The following is a 15,209-nucleotide window of genomic DNA, read 5'->3' as shown; positions in this document are numbered from 1 at the left end:
TCCTCACTGTTATAATGTAGAAGGAGAAAATGCCATTGTGTAATGTTGGGTGTTATTTTGTTCTTTTCTCCAATATGCTTTGAGAATGGCTGGATCATGACTATGACCTATCGGGTAGTTTATGTGTTGGAAAGAAGACAAGATCGGTGGTGTAGACTGCAGGATTGCAAGGTAGTGTGCAGTGTTATAGAGGGAGAAGCGAGAAAGTAATATCTTGATCAGCAAAGGTACTTCTAATGCATCAAGATGCAACATGAATATGAGCTGAGGTTAATAGATAAATTCCCAAGTCAAACTGTCTGATTCATCTTTTAAGTGTTGTTCCAGCTCTTCAAAGTTAGCCAGATTCTCTACAGCAACAAATGTTCCTACTTCTCCAAGCTTACTGAACAAGTAAATAAGTACAGCAAAATCCAAATGCAATTTGGCAGGCCAGAATACTGTTGGAAAAGCTTGCCAAAATTGCCTTGGCAAAAGTTCTCCTCTGTTTTCAGTAGATTTGAAATGAAATCAGACAAGATCTTGATTCTCTCTTTATGGAAGCCTAGTGATTGTCTTAAATATTGCTGCTGTTGGGTGAACTGTATAGAAGTGCTGGATGCAGGTTGGTTTCTTTGCACCCCATTCTAGTCTTTGAACTGTGAGAACTGGGTTATAACTACAAAAGTGGAATCATTCACATGCTTGTTAAATAGAAAAAGAACAGCCATGCGTGCTTGTAAACTTTACGTTTATGAGGCGGTACTTTCTTCATCGCTTTAAAGCGTGTTGTTGTTATATTTAAATCTGGCCTTGGTGAAGGTCTGAATGCAGTCACCAGGGACTTCTGGGTTAACAGCCAGGAGATTAATCATCTTCTCTTGGTAGCAAATCCCAGGAGATGAAAGAACCAGAGAATAATGCAAAGAAGTCTGTATTAATAACAGCCAATGTATGTTTTTTCTTCAAACTTCCTGGAGTGCTGATACTAGTGCAATATAGAGGAAATGCTACTGTTCAGTTTCAGCAGTTTACTCGTAGTACGGTTCAAATGGATTGGGGCACTGATGAAACTTTCCAGGTATTTGTTGTGTTACGACACTTAAAACAACTGGAAAATGGCATTTTACATGTTGTTCAAACAATAAGCAGGTGAAGGAAGGTGGTAACAGGTGGTGGCAAAAAAAACAGAGTTAGGGATGGGAGGGGAGATGAATAAATTGCAATGTAAAGAGTGTACTTAAAAAAGAAAACAACAACAAAAACTGCCATGGACTTTGAAATCTATTTTAGATCCTGTTTATTCTTGTATTTATTTCTTGATTTTTGTATCCTTGACCTGGCTGCAGCAAGGCACTGGTGTTGCCGATAATGATGTGTAAGATGGAAACTCTTCAGAAGCATTCTATGTACAAGATTCAAAGACTGAAAATTAGACGGCATCTCCCTCTGGAGGTCTTTGAAAGCATCTCTGTCTGTGTTGGGAAATTGGTACTGTTTTTAGAAAGTTGGCATTATTAAGCACCTAAACCTGGATGCTGTAGTGACTTTGTCATTGCTATGCGTGTTCAGTGAAAGTGGCATATATGGCAAAGCCAGGCTGGTCACTGGATGAATAGGAGAACTAACCCAGCCCATAAGAATAGCTTTTAAGCACTACACTAAAGAAGTTGATTAAAGAAATTGATGTAGGCAAACTGTGTTAGAAGCCTTTGGCCAACAAGTTCTAGTCTAATCATGTGGCATAGTGAGTGATGAATCTAGACAAGAAAGTACATGTGGCTGCTTCTTCAGATGACTGGATCCCAAAGAAGTGTCTGCAAAGGCCAAAATTGATTGAAATTTATTAGATGATGTTTTTAAAATGTCCCCACCAGTGAATAGAATACTGTATAAGCAATAGTTTGTAGTCAGTTGACAAAAGAATAAGGGATGCATTCCACTTATATTCCAATGAGTGATGCAAAAATTGAATTGAGTAAGTTTTCTCCTGTTGCATGAAATTTCTCCTGTCATCTGATCCACGTGGACGTGTTTCTCAAGATCAAGGCAGGGCATGTGGGAGCTCTGTAAAGTTACAGACACTGTGTTTGTTCTCTGCCACCTGACAACCTAAAGACAGGAAGCTGAAGGGTTTCGATTTCGAGATTGATCAAGTGGAGCATATTGGAAACCTGTAAACAAGAAGACTGATCTCCCCTCTTTTTTTCTCCTTAAATCTGCACGCATAGCAATGATCAATGCCGAAGAATTTCTGCGGAAAAAGGAAATTTGTAAAGAAGCCTTGTTGTTCTTTTGCATCATAAAGATGTGTCATATGAACGTGTCTTGTGCTGGCTTGAAAAGTTGGATGCTTCACCCATGGGTGGAACAAATTGCAGATACCAGCTTAGTTAAAAGATTTGTTTTTTTCTTTTTCCTTCCCTAACAGTGCACAGAGTTGAAAATCTTATTGTGAAGGATCTGTAAACTTCTACTGAAAATTACATGCAGATGTTTTGGTCTGAGGATTTCTTCTCCTCAACCAGAAGTAGTGCAATTTTTCCACGTCTTAGTTAAGTGGAAGGGAATTGGTAGCTCTAAGAAAGGAGAACATGAATGTCTCTGTACAGAGTCTGAATAATTAAGATTTGGAATGGAACACATTTTATCCCTTGATATTTTGCAGTTGTTTCTTCTGAGGGTGATGCTTCTTAAGAAAAAGTTACATCTTTTGTCAATATTGCTGGTTTAAAATGATTTTGGCCCCAGTATGGCAAGCAAAAGTGTGTTAATGGTGGAGGGGGAAGAAGAGAGATGGTTGTTTCTCTATAGGATAGACTTAAAAAGTTGTGCTGTAATTGTAATTAAAAAAAAAAAAAAAAAGTATGGAAAGCATCTTTCTAGCAGTAGTGTCAGCTGGAGCCAGACCTATCCTATGAGCTGCTCTTTTATGTGGTCCTACATGTTCTTTTACATTGCCATCTGTGTGAGACTGTGCTTGCATGGTGGGCCTGAAGCTCACGTGTTCTTGTCTGGATACTTGCCTTCAGCTTCGGAAGAGCTGTTCTCTCTTTTCAACTTCTGTACTTAAGTAAGTGTACCCATTTACCTCAGTTAAAATAGTTTTAAAGTGTTGATAGGAGAAGTGCTTTAAGACCCACCGACTTACCACTTGCTGTCTGATGTCATGGACATGGGTGTGCTTTACTGCATACTGTCCACGCTTTTCTGGTGGAAGGAAGCTTTCTAAAGTAGCAGCAGGCTGTGCTTGCTAGGTGTGTTGTTACAAGGTAGTTATACACAGAGGTGTTTACTTCTCTGTGAAAGCTGTAGAAACAGCATTAATCCTAACTGCATCTGCACTGCGCTGTTTCTGATACTGGGAAAGTATCTGGAAAGTATCTTCACTCTCAGGGAGTAATCAAACTTGTATAATTCAACTTCCGATGCGTGGATAGAGCATTTTTGCTTTAAAAATGAGTAATTATTAACTTTCTAAAGGTGGTACATGGTAGCAGCAAATCCATTCTGTGAAGTATGTGAGTGAAAACGTGCTGAAAACTGCATTGTGAACTAAATTAGGGTTGTGATATACATCATATATTGAAAAATAGTTTGCATTGAATTCCAGTTGCTTACTTTAAAGAATGTCTGAAGGTATAAATAGCGTAGGTTTCATTGTAAGCAATAAATCAGCTCTCTGGCTGAGTTACAGTTTGCCAACATTTTACCTTTTGTTGCTAGCATTTCTACTTTGATTTGCTGGAACCATTTTTCTGCTCTTAGGAGAGAACTGTCTGCTGGTGGAAGTTCCTCCGAGCTGACCAAAAGAGTAACTGGCCTTCCACTAATGCATTGATATTTTTAGGTTAGTATACATTATGTTGTTTTTTTTTTTAAACTATGATCTGTTGCAGCTCTCATTTTCAGTTTCCAATCACTTTAAAATTAATAAAATAGTTACATTTTGGAAAACAAGATAGATGCTTTGAAATCCAGACTGAGAAATTATATCGTTACAGTAAATGTTGCAGAATTTACACTCTCTACTTTCTAAAGACGTGATATAAAACTGAACGTCATTTAATCTCTTGTTTCAAACCTACCATTTCAAAATTGAGGATTTTATTGTATTTAGAAATGAAAATCTGAACCTAATTTAACTGTTAAGGCGTCTGTTGACATGACCGTTGTGTTGGTGGGAGGTGTTGTGTTGCTGGGATCCCGAGCAATTTCCTGGCACTGGAATGGGTACAGTACAAGAAAGATGCGGAGCTCTTAGAACAGGTCCATAGAAGGGTCACAAAGATGATGAGAGGGCTGTAGCACCAGTCTTACGAGGAAAGGTTGAGGGAACTGGGCTTGTTTCTCTTAGAGAGGAGAAGGCACTGGGAAGACCTCATTGTGGCCTTCTAGTACTTGAAGGAAGCTTGTAAACAGGAGGGGGAATGGCTGTTAATGAGGGGTGGACAGAGGTTGGACAAGGTGGAATGGTTTTAAAATGAGGGGAGGTTTAGGTTAGATATTAGGAGGAAATTTTTCACTCAGAGGGTGGTGACGCACTGGAACAGGTTGCCCAGGGAGGTTGTGGATGCCTCATCCCTGGAGGCATTCAGGACAAGGCTGGATATTGCTCTGGGCAGCCTGGTCTGGTGGTTGGCAACCCTGCCTGTGGCGGGTGTGTTGAAACTAGGTGATCTTTGAGGTCCTTTTCAACCCAGGCCAGTCTATGAATAGGTACCACTAGGACAGATTTTATATTATGAAGGGACTGTATATTGTTACCATGCTTCTTAAATGTGGATTTTGATCTCTGCTGAATGGCTAACAATTGTTTCTAAAGCTCTTCTGCAGCGGCTCCATTGCAGCTTGGGCTGCACAGAGCAGGCAGACATTGGCAGCTGCGACTTAGAAGGAGAAAGGCATTTCTAGTCAGAAATGTATGGCAATATAGGCAATGAAATAAACAACATTGCTCATTTGTCTCATCACAAGGCAAATACAATTTCTCTGGTTGTTTTGTGTAACTTCCAAACAAGCAGCCTGTGTGGCCCTGCAGTCGCTCCTCTCTTTGGTTTTGTTTTTAGTGCACAGGCTAAAATTGGGATGTTGCTGAGCCCTGTCTGACAAGCCAGTTGTTCAGATAAGACCCATAGATTTGCAGCACTGGTCAAAAATATCTCCAGAAAGGAAGTGCCCAAGCTGCTTACATCCCTTTCTTCTCCCTTTAATACTTGGCAGGCTTTCACTTAGCTTGGTCAGGAAATTAATATGGTGTGGTAGTTGGAGAGGTCACTTCCATCGAGCAATCTGAAATACTAGCTGCCTGCTCTCATCTTGGGCCAGGAAGGCCGTAGGCAGGACCTTAGGCAGTCACTGGAGTTCTATGTTTAATTCTTTTTTTCCTTTGGTACTTCTAAGATTTCCTGGCGTTGTAAAACTTGGAAAGGCAAGTGAAGCTTCTTTCCACTGTTGGATGGCTGGGTCTAGAAGGGATTTCTCACAAGTTTCTTCTTTTCTGAGAAGTACCCTGCTAATTTTACAAGCAAAAAGCTGGGCTCTGGAGATGTGAGTGGCATCAGTCCAGGTTAATACAGTGATTCACAGCTCTGAGTAGGGCAACAGGATGCAATTTAGCAGCCTCTAGGGGGGTGTGGATTTAATTTTACTATTTTTTTTTTAATGATTAGTATTCTGAAAATTTTGTTTCTACTACCATATTGTATATTTAAGAAAATTCCTGTGCCAGAGCCTGCCTTTGTCTGTCTTTACCTTCTACTGCTGACCCTTGAGTTTCTGCCTTCCTGCTGCCTGGATGCAGGGTGGGTATCCTCATCTTTCTGGCACTGCTTTGCCTCTTCCTTCCTGTCATCTGCGGCTGTCATTAGTCTTCAGCTGGGCTGTGGAATTGGAAGAAAGGCAGAAACAAGAATGACCGTGATGCCCTTTTCTGCCTCTTTGCCTCATACTGTGAGTTGACTATATGATGTTAAAAGTTGGATTTGTGGGCCAGTGGCACGCTGAGAGCAGCTTCCTGCTTCTTTCCTGAGGTAGTAACTAAGAGACTGAACACACTTCAATTACCCATTCAAGTGGAATGGGTTTTTCGAAAGTTATAATTCACTTGAACTTTGTGAAGCTTAACGTTTATATTTATATATCCTACTCTTGGATTATAGTTGCCTGCATTTATTTGTTTAAGTAAGGGGTACAGCATGTACTATTTTTGGTGATCGCTGTATCGTTCCACTTCCTTAAAATAAATGAAATGAAAATAGGCTAATATTTAGCAGTGTGTCAAGTGGGGAAAGGTCAATGGCAGTCATACTCGATTAGCAAAGTATACACACGCAGCATTACAGTGGACATAGAATCTTTCTAAATGCTTCAACTACTGCTGCCTCCAGATTGCCCAACCTTTGTGAAAGTGTTTTTTTTTCCAGTGTTTTTTAATAATAATGTAAAACAACAACAACAGAAAACCCCACAGCAACAAAGCATTGCTTTATTTTATATCAGCAGTGTGTAAGCTGGGCAGCGAGAGGAGGAGATTGAAATAGAAAGCTGTTGCTAAATTGGTACCTTTCAGTTCCTTTGTTCAGCATAAGATTTACTTTAACCACAGTAAAATAGATGTGGTTTTTAAAGAAACCACTGTTTGAAATAACTAGAAATGTACTAACGTTTGACTAATGCATAATTTACTACTATTTCATTGGAGTATATATATTTTTTTTGTGGTCAGACTTTTTTGTTACGCACTATCAGAAATTGTCCTATCTGTAACAGTGCTGTTTCTGTAAACACCACCCCAGGGCTGGCTGCAGGACTATGTTTGTTCAGAGTTAGTTGGGAGACTCCCTTCCAGCAGAGGAAATGGGCTGTTCTGTATGAGCTCTTGCTGGAGATTGTTCACATCCACAGAAGCCGTATCCTCTGCAGGAAAAGAGAACTTGGACCTTTGCCACGATCTGTCCGTGATGTTAATGAGTGGGAGAAGCCATGTGTTCATTGCTTCTGCGGCAGTAATCTGCTAATTCAGGGGAAGGAGTGAGAAAACAAAATGGGGTTGGGATGAAATTTAAATGCGACACTTAATCCTATTGTAATTGCGCGTGGAGTGATGAGGGTTTTGTTGCAGGCCATGGGGTGAGGGAAGCTGTTTGAATGTACCTGAAATCTACACATCGGGAAAAGCCAGATCAAATGGGATCTGGATCCAAGCCTCATCACAAATATACTGTGCCAAACAGAAATCTCAGCTGAGTTTCTGTAAAACTGAAGCCCTCCTTGTTTTCATCTCGCAGCAACTGTTGTTTAATACAGATGAGCAACTTGATCTCCTTTGGTTGCTGACATACCATAGTGATGAGCCTCACTGAAATACTAGCAAAGAAGTTTGAAATATACTGCCCATTTAGCAGAATGCGGAGGAAGTCCAGGTGAGTTTTGCTGCAGTCTTTCTGCTAGGGTAGCGAGTTTAAATCCTTTCGTTCATGCAAAGGTTGCAGCCTCATGTAATACCTATTAGTGTGCTTAATTTTCTTTGGCCCCCCTACTCAGGCAGCCCAAGCCTAAGATGTGTTCTGTCTTTAGTTACTCGTTAAGGGATTGTATGAGTGGTCAGTTTGGTGTTAAATGTGACTGCAGCACATAGTCTGAATTTGGATGTCCAGTGGTTGCTGTGAGTTCCCTGCAGCAGGTCTGGATTGCTACAGCAGGGATGGAACAGGGCTGAGGCATGGGCCTAGCTCACAGCCATGCCAGCTCACTGCCCCAATCCTCTTGTAGAGGGCTTTTAGTTGTAGGTTGCCTTTCTGTTGAGATGCAATAGAGGAAAAGCACAAATGCAGCTTTATAGAGACTGTAATGTGGTAGAAGCTGACGCCATGTTATAACTGGAGGTAGAGGAGACTAATTAATAAGGTGCTGGAAAGGTGAGTGTAGGCCTTGATCAGCCTGGACCATGGTAGTAGCTGCTGTTTGATTCAACTGAGAAGGCAGAACTGTGAGAACATCTAAAGGGGTGACTTCTTGGGCTGTTTGTTTCTGGCAGTTGCTCTCAGAACATGTTAGTCGCAACAAGATTTTGTTTTTCCTTAATTTAGTGAATATTGCACTAAAGAGAAATTTGGAAGAGACTCTGGATGTTAGAGATGCACAGAGCAGTTGAGAGGGCTGCCATGTACTTTTGGTGCATAAGGCATTTACCAGACTGGATGGCAGGTCACGTTTGTGGCTCTGCAGGTATTGATGATGCATTTAAGTTGGTAGGCCTATTTTTCATGAGCAGCAATGAAGCGATTTCTTCTGTAAGTTGTGTCTACATTGTCACAAGGGGTGACTGACAACTCAAAATGCATGGGGGTTGGAACAGTGCAGATATCTTCAGACTTAGCAAGAACACCATTAGGTAACCTGAAGAAGGTTTATGATGGAAGTGAAAGAGTGAAACTAGATGCATCTGCTGTGCTTAGAGGTAAGATGCGAATCTGGGAACTGATTCAAGAGGTGAGGAGATCAAAGTATTTAAGGTGGGGGAAAATAGCTAATGTGTGGAAACTTTCTGCTAATGACAGCTGCATACTTTTCCATAAAACTTGCTTGTGGATCCTTCAAAAAGGGATGTAATAAAAAATAAACAAAAAAATGGTTTAACATGGTTACCATAACTGTTAGTAATACGAAATATTCACTGTGTTTTTTCAGCTCTTGCTCTTATTAGCATCATTAGTGGGGTCATTTTCTTGCCCCGCTGGTGTTTTTCAAGCCTCGTTTTTAAACCTCATTCCTGGGTTTTGTGAATCTACTTGTCCACATAAAAATGACAGAATTTCACATTGGCAATATCCCTTTCTCAAAAGCATCTTTATCTAGGACTTTTTTCAGCAGAGGAAAAAAATGCATCCATCATACTCCATCTGCTCTGTCATGCAAATAGTGCCTTGTCACTACTGAAAGGCCAGCCTGTCTCAAAGCCTCACAGACTGAATGCCATTTGCTGCAGTTTATTCAGTAGCAGAGCTGGTTGCCTCGTGGGTGGAGGGAAATGTTAGAGGCTAGCTGAGCATAGTTTGAGTAGTCTAGAGAAAGACACCTTTGCTCAAAGGGGAACTCTGACTCTAAAGATGAAATCTAATAAGGCAACTTAATTTCTTAAAAGCTGTAATAAATAGCCTGTAAGTTTCTTTCTATCCAAACGTTGCTGCTGCACAAGCTGAATATTCTTTTTACCGTCATAAAACTTTGATTTGTAGAGATGTGAGACCTCTGGGGGACGAGGGCCAGCTATTCTGTTTCCTGGCACAGCGTGCAGGCTGGCTGTTGTGTCATGTGCTCTTTGTGCTGGTAATGCTCTTGATATCTGTGTGACTGGAACAGCACTTGTCATCTGGGCGTTTCAAACGTGGAATGGGCAAGCAGCACCAATGCTTTTGGGGGGTGTTCTTTGCATGTTTTTATTTAATGGAGGATGCAGGGGGGATGACTTGGAGAACAAGCATTTACATGTAGAAAATTTGAGGGAGAGTGGTTAACGCAGAGAAACTATGAGCCTGGAGGGTTTTTGTTACAGTTACAGCCAAGAGTAGTAAATTAATATTCCAGTTTAGAGAGTGTACATAAATTACCTCTTGTTTTAACCTGACAAAGGCTTGCAGTCGTATGGAACAAAATAGGAATTGTGCAAAGGTTTGCTGATGAAACTCAAAAGCAAGGTGAGACTTGCTTGTAGGTTTTATATTTAATTAAGCATTTAGTCAGGTTTGCAACAGAACTCGCTTCCCTTCTTAAGTCTGTGATCAGACTCCTCAGAGAGAAGCCTCTCTGACTACAGAGCTCATCTTAATGGGGGCAGGGTTCCAAAGCCTGGTTTTAGGCATGAGAATAGAGGTATTCTTTCTTCAAACATAACTTTGGTACCATGTCAAATGATTTGGGAGCTTTCTTTGAAGTGATTTACTTCAAATTCTTTTTGCTTTTTTCTGTGAGATGTTGCCACTCCACTTGTAGACAAGTCCTTCACCTTCCCAAGGAATTATACAAAGTAAATCTTTCAGGATGCTATCTGCCTCTGAATTTTACTCCTCCTTTCCTTATTGATGTCCAAGTTGCACAGCATCTATAGTAAGAAAACTGCTCCCAAAAAGGCTTGTTGTATCTGTGTTTCTGCAGCTTTGTTCAATTTATGAAGTCATACAAAGGAAAGAAGGAAGGTAGACTTAAAACTTGTATTTGAAACCTCAGAGCCATGTTAAAACTAGTCTGTCAGACATGACAGATTTTTGACTACTCACCGAGGCCATCAGTCTAAGATGTTCGTATTCTGTTGGCTTGTTTTTTGAACATGTTTGTCTTTAATTTTTTTTTAAGTCTCTTACAGTGGATTGCCTTTTATGTGTAATATTTGACTGCATTTGGTAAGAAAAATCAAGATGTTTTAGTAAGGTGGTGCAATAAGCTACAATTAAAACTATGAACCCTGTTTCTTATATTATTCTTGTACCTAAGAAATAAACTGGACACCAAGTTGCTCTAATGTAAAATTTCAGCTTATTTCTTACAAAACACCAAGAAATCAAAGGTCTCACCAACATCCAGTAGTTCCGTGTTGAGCAAAAATGGCCTTGTCTGGATTTCTTTATCATTTGACAACTTTCTTTTCTTGGTTCCTATGAGTTCTGCTGTTTTCTTAGTGAATGTTTTTGCTTTAGAGTAAGACTTACTAATTTTAGCATGACAGAAGGCCTGGGCTATAACTAGCAAAGCTGCTAATTCTTACAAAGACTTGATAATTTTATATGTTTGGGATGGCGGAGTGTTTTTGTTCATTTTAAATGTTTTCAGCCTTTGCAGTAATGATGTGGAACATCACTGCCCTTTGTGCAAGGAGCATGTGAAACTTTCCCAGTTGGCATCATTAATAGCAAAGTGTGTAATCATATTTGGACATAGTGCAGCTAAAAATGTTTCTGTGACATGTCTATCTTGCTGAAATCAGCAAGAAATTGTAAACTTTGGTACTTATTTGCATGAAGAAATGAGGCAAACTGTGCTATTGGAAATGTCTGACTAAAGCCATCTCAACCAGATGCATTTAGGAGCACTTTCCTTACAACTCTTGTCAAAAATTAGACAACAGCAGAAGGCACCGTGAGCTTCTGCTGTAGAGCAAGGACACTCCTGATAATGCTTGTTTCACAGAACAGCTTTATTTAGCTTAGCAACCTTGTTGCTAAATATTCACCAACCCTTAGCAGCATCTCAGAAGACAAGCTATTCGGGAACAGACTGAATTGGAAAAGCAGGGGGGTTGGGATGTGTGCTGTGGCCGTGGTTTGAGGAGAGTGAGGGAGGAGGGGATGGAACCTTAATTAGAGGGGGCTGAATATAGAGCTGCCGCTTGATGTCCTGCAACTGTTCTTACAGCTTTCTATTACAGTTTTTGCCTGTCTTGAGAACATGCAGGTGGGCCTATATGGCAAACCCTGGGGGCTGTTTCTCTGTATTGAAGTGAGATTTGCTATTTTGTTGGACCTCCTGGGCTAAAGTGCATACCCTAACAGTCGGGGTTTTGAGTAAATATCCATATTAAACGGGTGTTGAGCAATTCTCTAGGTTGTACTGACATCTGCTGGCAGTTTGTATCCTAAAGTTGTATTTGAAACATTCAGAGATCGGGCAATTACCTGTTTAGAGTCTGCTTTCTTTGTTGTTGTTGTTTCAGTGAGTTGAAACCCTGAGCTCTTTAGGTATCCAGGTATCTAAGTGTACAGTTCCAAAATGTAATGGAGAATGCTTTGAACAGGGGAAAAACAAGAACTCGTTGAGGCAATCTTGAAGCCATTTGATAAAAAATGCCAAGTGTGCGTTTGTTTCTATTGCAAGCAATTAAATGTCTAGCTTACTAAAGAGGAAATAGAATAGGTTTGCTTTTCAGACCTTCCCTTTTGTGCTTCACTGGGGACATCAAAGGGTGTGGACGATAGTAGTTTCTTTATAGCGCAGCCTGTACTGTGTAGCTCAGGATAACTTCCAGGTGACAACTGTGTTTTCCTTTGTTTTTTGGGGATTGTTTCCTCTTTTGTTTTGCTACACTACATTCTAGCAGTCGCTTCAGTTGTAACTCTCTGTATGACCTTTTACAGTCCTAGAATACCAGAGGTTTCATGAACTTGCCTCTTTGAGATCTGAGGAAGAGAGAAAGCTTGGTTGCAGCAATTGGTTCTTAGTGTTGTGGTAGCTTCGCTGAGCCAGCAGTCATCCAGGTGGCTGGCTGTGGTGGTAGTACCTTCTCTTAGCTCCCATAGCTGCTCAGTTCCAGCATAGCTTTGTGCAGGACTTGCTGGCAAATCACCTGTTATATTCCTTCTCAGAGACCCATAGGAGAAGATGCACTGCAATGAAGCAGGTTTCCTTTGCTGCTATCGGAATATCTAGACATGGATGAGGAACTGTGCCTTATACATGGTAGGCATCTGCCCCTTTGGCAAAGTGATGTGATGTACTCAACTTGCTGCTCTGTCCCAGTTCTCTTACTTTAGAAGCATCATTCAGATTTCATTAGTAGCGATTAAAATAAAATAGACACCTGAAATGACTTGAAAGTGAGAAGGAATCAATAGGGAAACTATAGAAATACTGAGCCTGCGCTTGCTGTAGGCATTTAATTGCTGTCATGTTCTCCTATTGCTTATTTTGAATATCAGCCCTTCAGAGTAGCATTGCTATGTGTTGAGTGTGCAGTGCTTATTCAAAGCTTTCTTTCAGTTTTTTGAAGTTAAGAAGGTGGGCAGCATATCTGAAATGCATATGCAAAACTGACTTTAAAGTCCAAAGTCCCTTGTGTCATTCATTTAAACACAGAAGTTCAAGAAGGACATGCAGTTAAACCTCAGAAGGCATTGTGGGATTCCATAGTAGAGTGAGACAATAATACATTCCTTGGGTTTTATTCTGATGTTTCTTGTTCTGAATTTTGTGGTTATTTTTCCTTCATCTATTTGAGTATTTCATTGCCGCCGTATCATCTGCCTTGATACATTTTCATTGTGTGCTGACAGTGTGTTCCCAGCTATTGAGCTGGCTGTCACAAATCTCCTTAGATATGAGGCTAACATCTACACAGGCATGTTTTGAAAGCAAAATTCCTCGTTGCTGTAGGGGGGGGAAAAAAGCCAAAGCAGTTTTTATCCACTACTAATTCTTTATGAAACACGTACAACAAGGATTGTATGTGTTTGGGTGGGTTTGGGGTCTTAGGGACATAGTAGATGACTGGGAGGGATTTCTTTTACATTTCCTTGAATTTTCAGTTCATTGGAATTTGAAAGATGTTTTGTTTTGGGTGTAACGCAGGTTCATATTTTCAAAGTTGTCTGGTTTTTAAGCTCCGGATTTTGTATTGTACAGGGAAAAGAAAACACTAGTAAGCAGAAGTTCATCACGTGAGTAATATGTAAATAAGAATCGCATCATAGCCCTTAAAGGATCTGTTAACAATAGAAATATCACATGCTTGTCTGCAAAGGATGAAAGCACGGTAGTCATTTCAGACAGAAACCAAAACAGTATTATAGTTTTTCTACCCTCTCTCATCCAAGGTTGGAGTCCCTTCTGTATATCATACTTAAACTGGAAAACCTTGAGTGAGAAATGTATGGGCAAGCCCCACTCAGCACTTAAAGTGTTGAGTTTTTAAGGAAAGCAGCATCTTCTGAGTGTAGAACTTGTGTAGGTTATTTAGCTGCCAACCAGAGAACACATCTATTCATCGTGGACAGCTTGAGAAGGGGACTTTTTAAGTCTTGTAATTCCTCAAATTCCTTGGACAGAAAGCTTCAGCATTCTTTGCCCTTGCAGTTCCCATTACTTTGTAGCAGACCGAAGGTGATCTGTGCTTTCAGATTTAATTCAACTTCTCAGGTTCTTGTGCATCTGCTGGCGTTCCTGTGAATTAAAAAGTAGGGCATGCAATTATGTTGTCCTTCTCTTCTATCCTGCTGCTGCAGTTCTTTCTCTTGACCAAAACCAATGGGGGGGGAAGGTCTGTGACTGCAAGAACTGGGCTTGTAGCTACATGACTTGATTTCCTGCAGCGCTGCAAGGAGGTGCAGCTGGTGGTAGAGGAGAAAATGTTACTGTGTGTGAACAGTAACTTCAGTCCAACTAAAACAGATGTTGAGACCAAAGGTGAGCTTTCTTCAGACAGATGCCCAATATACTGGGCTGTAAAAGAAAGGGCCTAATGAGAACGGTACTGGTGTTGGGGCAGCCCTTCTGTGGGTTAAGCACAGAAAGCTTCCCTGCCTTATCTGTGGCAAATGAACTTCTCTTAACACAGGTTGCTGTGATTCTGGGAGGTGATTCAGGTCCTCAGTTACTTGTGCAAAAACACCTGTTCATGCATTTGTATTTTTATCTTTTTAAGTAGAGACTGTCAATAATCTCATCTCAAAGTGCTACTAAAACTTTTTGCGGTGGAATTTTTTCTCCTGAGGATTATAGCTGTTGTATGTGAGCAAACCTTTTGGCTGTGTCCATGCGTCTGGTTAGATTATCTTGGTATTTGATTGGTTTTTCCCCCCGTTTTCTGTCCTTCAGAGGTAATATATCTGAGGAAACTGTGAATACTTGGTAAGTTTTGGAGAGAGGTCTATCATTTCAAACATAACTAGACCGCTGTGACAATCATCTGTTGCTGTATAACTGGAGTCCTAAGTTTATCAAACCTACTCTTTAAATGTATCCTTTTCCTTGCAGTGTTCAAAGATGCCTCAGAATCATAATTCCTCTGATAATTTAAAATGAGACAGATACTGTATATGTTCCTCGAAGCCAGCACTGTAGAATTTTGCTCTCGAATAGCATTAAAAGCTTTGGAAGGATTACACGATGGCTTTCACTTGTGGAATACAAATGAAGTCTTTCCTACCTGACCATTTTTTTTATTAGTGTGTATTTATGTGCACTCATTAAAATGGTGAATTCTCTCTTTCCTGCAGAGACACGTTCAGGAGAGTTGGAAGCACTCTGGAGTGAACCAGGAGGAAGCCTTTAACAACTACAGTTGTGTCGATAAGAGCGGATGTCCCTGGGAGATGCTGAAGCTCAGCTTTATCATGAACTTTTCTTACACTTCTCAACATCTGCACAAAGGACTTAATTTTGTTTGGAGTTCATATGGTATGAAAGAGTCGTGGCTGTATGGGTTTCTTCCTCCTTTCGCTTGATGTCTGTATGTTTCCTGC

At 40.5% G+C, this 15,209-nt stretch overlaps 1 long non-coding RNA gene across 1 annotated transcript in view; it reads left to right on the top strand.

The window, feature by feature from the left end:
• The window catches only part of LOC140250115 (uncharacterized), a 45,357-nt gene that overhangs the window by 18,713 nt on the left and 11,435 nt on the right, over positions 1-15,209 (top strand). The window contains exon 3 of the long non-coding RNA XR_011903109.1: positions 14,964-15,144. This is a non-coding gene — a long non-coding RNA (uncharacterized lncRNA). The remainder of the gene's footprint in view (positions 1-14,963; positions 15,145-15,209) is intronic.

This window comes from Excalfactoria chinensis, chromosome 3 (genome assembly GCF_039878825.1).
Source record: "Excalfactoria chinensis isolate bCotChi1 chromosome 3, bCotChi1.hap2, whole genome shotgun sequence".
Classification (NCBI taxonomy): Eukaryota; Metazoa; Chordata; class Aves; order Galliformes; family Phasianidae; genus Excalfactoria; species Excalfactoria chinensis.
Note: the sequence above shows the minus strand (reverse complement) of the source record. Positions and strands in the feature narration are given on the sequence as shown.